The following is a 6,000-nucleotide window of genomic DNA, read 5'->3' as shown; positions in this document are numbered from 1 at the left end:
CATGTTGCTGGTGAACCTCAGGGTCCTTGGGGAAAAAAATCAGGATGTGACCTAAATAGACAAAAACGAAGCGTCCAATCACATCCCTCAGCAAGTCATTGACTAGGTTCAGGAAAACAGTAGGGTCGTTAGTAAGACCAAAAGGCATGACCAAATACTGAAAATGACCAAGTGGTGTGTTGAATGCAGTCTTCCACTCGTCCCCCTCTCTTATGCGGACAAGGTGATAGGCATTCCGAAGGTCGAGTTTGGTAAATGCCATGGCACCATAGAGGTGGGCAAAAGCAGAGCTGATGAGTGGCAAGGGGTACTTGTTCTTAACAGTGATATTTTTCAGCCCGCGGAAGTCTATGCACGGCCTCAGTGACCCATCCTTCTTCACAAAGCAAAACCCAGCACCCACCGGGGAGGAAGATGGCTTGATAAGTCCTGCAGCCAGAGAATCCTGGATGTACCTCTCCATAGCCTCTTGCTCGGGACGCGAGAGGTTAAACAACCGGCTACTGGGGAGAGGAGCACCAGGCTGGGGGTTAATGCCGCAGTCATACGGCCAGTGATGCAGCAGCGACAGGGTGTGGTCCTTGCTGAACACAGGAGCTAGATCGTGATACTCGGGAGGATGACAGGTCCTGAGGTGCTGGAATGAACTGGGGCACAGACAAGACAGGGGGAAGGGCAGAATAAACTATTAGAGTGACAAAATGAACTCAGTGGTTACCTTTCCGGCAGTCCAGTCAATCTGTGGGTTGTGTAGCTTTAACCAAGGATGGCCAAGAACCAGTGGGGAGCAAGGACAGTCAATTATGTGTGAAACTGATCTTATCCAGAGAGATGCAAGATGACAGGGACGTTTCTCACAGATACGGGCGAGGAGCTGTCCATTGAGAGTGTTGGCATCGAGGGGTGATGCAAGTGGGACAGTGTCCAGGCTCAACTGGGTAATAACACCTTGGTCCAGGAAGCTCTCGTCAGCGCCCGAATCGATGAGAGCAGACTGGTGGCAGAGCCAGGCTTTTCCTCTGCCACTCAAGGTTGACTTCAAGTACGGGTCTGGGGGAAGATGAGCAAGCGATTTGGCTCAACAGTATATCCCACACTACCGCCGAACCCCCTCTTTTGCTGGACGCAGGGGACAAGTGGAGACAAAGGGACCAACCGGACCACAGTATAGGCAGCTCCTAGCGCCGATTCGTCGTTGCCTCTCCTCTGGAGAGAGACGGGCCCGGCTGAGCTGCATGGGTTCAGGATCTGGATGAGCCTGGGGATGGGATGCAGTCAGAGAAGGAGGACAAGGCACTGAATCAGATTTTATGGAACATGCAACCCTACCTACCCTGTCCCTGATGCTCACAGAGACGGTTGTCGATGCGGATAGCGAGAGAGATGAGTTCATCAAGTCCATCAGGCTCATCCCTGGACACCAACTTGTCATTGATGGTTTCAGTAAGCGCGTTACGGAATGCTCCCTGAAGGGCCTCCTCATTCCAGCCTCTCTCAGCGGTGAGGGTGCGAAACTCACATGCCATCTCAGCAACACTATGCGGGCCTTGACGGAGGGACAAGGGTCGTTTAACCGCATCCTTACCGCAGACCGGGTGGTCGAAGACTTTCTTTATCTCCTCCGTGAATCTGGATTAGGAGAAGCAGATGGGGGACTGTCTCTCCCACACCGCCATGGCCCAGGAAAGCGCTGCTCCACGAAGGTAGCCAATCAGAAAGGAAATCTTGGCCCGTTCGCTAGCATAGGAGTAGGGCTCAAATACTACTGAACATTGTACCAAAAAAGGCTCTGCAAGCTCCGAGGTTGCGATCGTAACGCTCGGAAATCGGAAACCAACGGCTCCCGAACGGAGGAGAAGGACTTGGAACTGGTTGAGAGCTCTGGACGAAGGGTCGACCCTATAGGTCAGACAGGCTCTGTGAAAACTCCTTGATGTGCTCCAGAAGGGTCTTCAGGGCTTAGTCATGTTGCTCGAGCAGGGCGCCTTGGCTGACAAGGTTTTGGTGGAGAGTAGTAGAGTCTGCTGGGTTAATCTCTTCAGCCAGATCGTACAGTTTTGCGGAGTGTAATAGGGGAACCCAAGAGTACTCAGACGAGGAAACTGGGATGAAGTAACCAAGGTATTTATTGACACACAGGGGGGAGATGGCGTACAGGTCAGTGGAAGCTCGGGCGGGTTGCTGGAAACCAGGTGCGGAGGCTGAGGCTGGAGTGAGAGGGGTTGAGACAGGGTAAGCAGGTCCGGAGGGGAATCCAAGGGAGTAATAGATTGGGAAATCCAGGACAGAGTAGCAGGATGACGAGACGTGGGACTGGAGACAGGGACCAGAGTCAGAGCGGGCAGAACTGTAGCAGAGAGGATAACAGTGTCAGGCAAGGAAAACAGGCACAACAGGATCTGAATAGTAACAAACGGCTGAAACGTAGATTGACCGAGCAGAGATTACAATCTGGCAGCGTGGAAGTGGCAGGGCTGAGTATTTGTAGAGGTCTTGATTATGGAACAGGTTGCAGCTGGTGGGGATCTGCTCTGACTCCAGCACACCTGTCTCCGCCCACATAATCACACACACACAAAGAGAGAGAGGGAGAGGGAGAGAGTACTGGTGGAGTGGCAGCAGATCAAGGAGACACAGGATGAGCAGTAGAGGGCGTTGCAGGAGCAGATGTGACACTAAAATGGATTTTCATTCTAGAAATCATCAGATGTAATCAGATGTAGTCCAGACTGATTGCAGAGAAGAAACTAGCGCCATGTAGCGTTTGGCCAGAGCAAGGAGTTTGGGTAGTCAGGCAAATAGAGACCGACACATAAACCACAAAGGGATGAAGAGCCAGGATTAAACATTAACATATTAATAAAATATTGATTACTGTGTATAGCTTTGTAAGACGATAAATGACCAACCACACAGCTTTGCAGTAGTTTAAAGGTATATTTCTCTGCTTTTGAGCGGAGCTGGCTACTGTACCGATAGACTGCAAGCTATTGCGCTAAGCTAACGATATCCTAACTTCAATAATCTCCAAACTGCTCGCAGAGACATAAAAATGGTATACATGAGTTCTTCTGACTCTGGGTAAGTAGAAAACTACCTACATCTTGAAATCTCGCAGTATCCCTTTAAAGAGATAGCTCAACCAAATTATGAATATTTACTCAAATAGTCTATGATTGTGTGAGCCACATTCATGTGTACACACACAGACACTATTTGCATCCTTTAGCATTGATGACCAAAATAAACAAATCCATGAGAGTAAATGAAGCAAGCTCTCATTCGCATTCACAAATCATCTCTTGCTACAAGTATCTATTATTCAATTACTACAACATATTCACCTCCACAGATTCATAATACTGTGTCTGAATTCACAGCATTTCACCATCCACATTATGCAGCCACAGCACGGGAGCCACTATGCTATATGCAGCATGTATAGTGTATACAAATAAGTAGCCACTGGATTTGCTTTTCAAGATGGCCAAGTGGTCGAAAGGGACACATACCATTCAAGCTGTGTGTATGTGTGAGTGCCAGGGTGAGGGTCCATGTTACACAACTCACACATGGAGAGTGTAATGTTCAGTTTCCATGGTGAAAATGGAATCCAGCTCTGCGGCAAGGCCTGCTGATTGGCTGATATGCCCACTTGGGTTGTGCTGTGAGTAGATGGCTGGCCAATAGGGTAGAGACAGTATTGGGGCTGTTGCTAAGGGGAGTCAGCTGGACTCATTGGAATCTACGCTCTCTCTCTCTCTCTCTCTCTCCTTCTGTGTTTTTCACTGACTCTCCCTCTCTCTCTCTGCCCTTCAGGCGGTATGTGTCTATCTACTACTCTTACTCTCTCTCTGTGTCTCTGGTGTATTGGTTGATTGTGGGTGAGGTGAGGAGAAGGGGCCAGTGAGAGGCAGCTCTAGAGGGTATGGGCTGTGAGTCATGTAACCAAGACCCTCCCTACATAAACCCAGTGCCCCCTGCCCCGCCTCCCCCGGACCATGTAGAAGTCACCTGACATCCTGTGGGTCCAGTGCTGCTGGCCTGGTCAGCCGCCCTCTACTACTTATTTGTCATCCCTCATTCCAATGTCTGTCTGCCAGAGCCAAGCACATAATCACATCTCTCCAGATGAATCACACAGACATACATTTCTACACAGCCAATCAGAGGACAGTCTGTGCTGCCTTCTACTTTGCCAGTATGAATCTATATTCCTCCAATATATTGTCTGCAAATGATTTATTGTAACATATGTAATGTCTTACCCTCTGACATAATTGAAGTCCCAATCATTAGCTTCCCATGGCACTCACGCAGTAGTCGAGACAAGATTCAGGGCATGTGAATCTTGTGTTTGGATGAAAAAAGGGGTCCTGTGTGGCTCAGTTGGTAGAGCATGGTTTGGCCAACAACAGGGTTGTGGGTTCAATGCCAATGGGTGACCAGTAATAAAATGTATGGCCTCACTACTGTGAGTCACTCTGTATAATAGTGTGCTAAATGACTAAAATGTAAAGTGCTTGTCTCATACAGTATGGAAGGAGAGAGTTAGTCCCTCTGATTGGAGCACAATACATCTGATTCCAGCACTTGAATACAGTAAGGGAACAGTAGGAGCAGTGCTGTCACTTCTTTAAATACATGTATTGATGGAAAGCTTTACAGTGGTCATTATGGAGGATGCTGTATGATTTGGGCAATATCTGCCAGAGAGAAAATGGAGTCTTTGCTACCTCAGTGTGGTGGTTTAAAAATAGCTTCTAGTTCTGTTGGCTTTATTCCAAATCCACACACACACCCTCTATCTTTCATTGGTGAAGTTCGTTTTGCATGTCCCGGTGCCCCAGTTGGGAGGAGATTTCAGTTAAGGACCAATGGAATGGTCTAAAATGAACAAACTTCTCCCACCCGGGGCACCAGGCAATGCAAAACGAACTTGCAGACTCTGTCTTTGTCCCCTCCCCCTTTTAATGTTGGATGATTGACAGGAGACCCTCCTTCCTCATTGGCCGGTGTGAATTAAATGGCGGTGTGTGGCCCCGCCCCTCCGGTCTCTGCACGTGGATCAGTCTGGTGTTAGAGCCTGAGCATCAGAGAGGAGAGGAAACCAGGAGAAGAGGAGAGGGACGAGAGAAAGAGGAGAGGATTGGGGGAGACGAGGAGGAGGACAGAGGAAAAGGGAGAGGAGCCAAGGTGTGAAAACAAAGGAAATAACAGGTAAAACAAGAAATGTGTGTATGTGTGTTCAGTAGGTGTGTAGTTGTGTATGGCTTTTTGCAAATATTGTTATGGTACGTCTACTGGTGTTTGTGTGTTGGGACATGTCTGTAAGTCTGTGTTCATATCTGACTACAGCACAATGCACAAAATGTAGCATAATCTGTACATACTGTATTCTGTCTATTTCTGCAGATTGTGCAGCACAGTTAAGCATGCACACATGCATATGCACACAGGCCCACACACACACTGTATTTAAACACAGTCAGCTGATTTGTCTCTAAGCCTCTGTTGAGACTCAGGCATCGACTTGTACTTTACAGCAACAGTGTTTTTGGTCTGTGTTGATGAGTGTGTTTGGTTGCTGTGACACGGTAGTAAAACAGAGATAGTAACATTATATTCCCGTGCTGGAGGTGATTAACATAGTGTCAATAGAAAGCTTTCCAATAGGGAGTGCTGCTTGCCAGTTTATTGCTAAAAGGTTATGGGGTTAAAATGAATTGGATATACCCAGTGTATTGTTCAGAAGTTTAATGACAATGCAGGCCTTTTAGATTCAAGCTTGCCAGGGGGTTTCCTAGTGTGCACAGCCCAGACAGGGAGCCTGATAGTGGGCTAAAGACGCTGGTGTCTTCCTTGTGCTAAAAATGGTTGGGCATCGTTGACCTACATTTAGTGCAGTATTTATACAGTACAGTGACTCACTCTCCTCTGGTGGCTGCAAATAGAATGAGTAAAGAATAGCCTTGTTTCCCCTCGTTAAACCACAACAAC

General features: G+C 48.0%; 1 protein-coding gene across 4 annotated transcripts in view; it reads left to right on the top strand.

Moving 5' to 3' along the window:
- The first annotated feature begins 5,060 nt into the window (after window positions 1-5,060).
- LOC118385164 (lysine-specific demethylase 6B-like) overlaps window positions 5,061-6,000 on the top strand; it is a 44,303-nt gene continuing 43,363 nt past the window's right edge. For 2 of the 4 annotated variants that reach the window (XR_008139215.1, XM_052521059.1), the window contains exon 1: window positions 5,061-5,220. The gene's annotated coding sequence lies outside the window, so the exon portion shown is untranslated. The remainder of the gene's footprint in view (window positions 5,221-6,000) is intronic. The other 2 variants (XM_052521060.1, XM_052521061.1) reach the window with 2 other exon arrangements.

This window comes from Oncorhynchus keta, chromosome 6 (genome assembly GCF_023373465.1).
Source record: "Oncorhynchus keta strain PuntledgeMale-10-30-2019 chromosome 6, Oket_V2, whole genome shotgun sequence".
Taxonomy (NCBI): Eukaryota; Metazoa; Chordata; class Actinopteri; order Salmoniformes; family Salmonidae; genus Oncorhynchus; species Oncorhynchus keta.
This window is presented reverse-complemented; position numbering and strand designations above follow the sequence as displayed.